A 330-nucleotide genomic window follows, 5' to 3' on the forward strand; every position below is an offset into this window, starting at 1 on the left:
GGGCAGTTTGCGACAGGCCGGAAAGCGGGGCGGGGCCCGCGGGGCCCCCCTTCCCCCATCCCCGGGGGCTGGGGCGGCTATGATTGGCCGCTGATCGAAGGGGGGCAGGGGGCGGGGCCAGGGAGGCCCCGCCCCCAAGCTGGGAGACACCCTTCATCCCCGTGACTTCTGTCCCCCCAGCTGGGGAGGACCCCAGGGTGCTGAGCGCGGGCACTGCGGGAGGGTGCAAGGGTCTTTATTTCTGGTGTGGCCCGCGGGCCGCATCCTGCCCTCGAGGGGCCGGCGGGCCAAGGTGCGAGGCCGTCACGGTGCCAGTCGCGCCGGCTGGGT

Source organism: Gavialis gangeticus, unplaced genomic scaffold (genome assembly GCF_001723915.1).
Source record: "Gavialis gangeticus isolate Ggan-Ray unplaced genomic scaffold, GavGan_comp1, whole genome shotgun sequence".
Classification (NCBI taxonomy): Eukaryota; Metazoa; Chordata; order Crocodylia; family Gavialidae; genus Gavialis; species Gavialis gangeticus.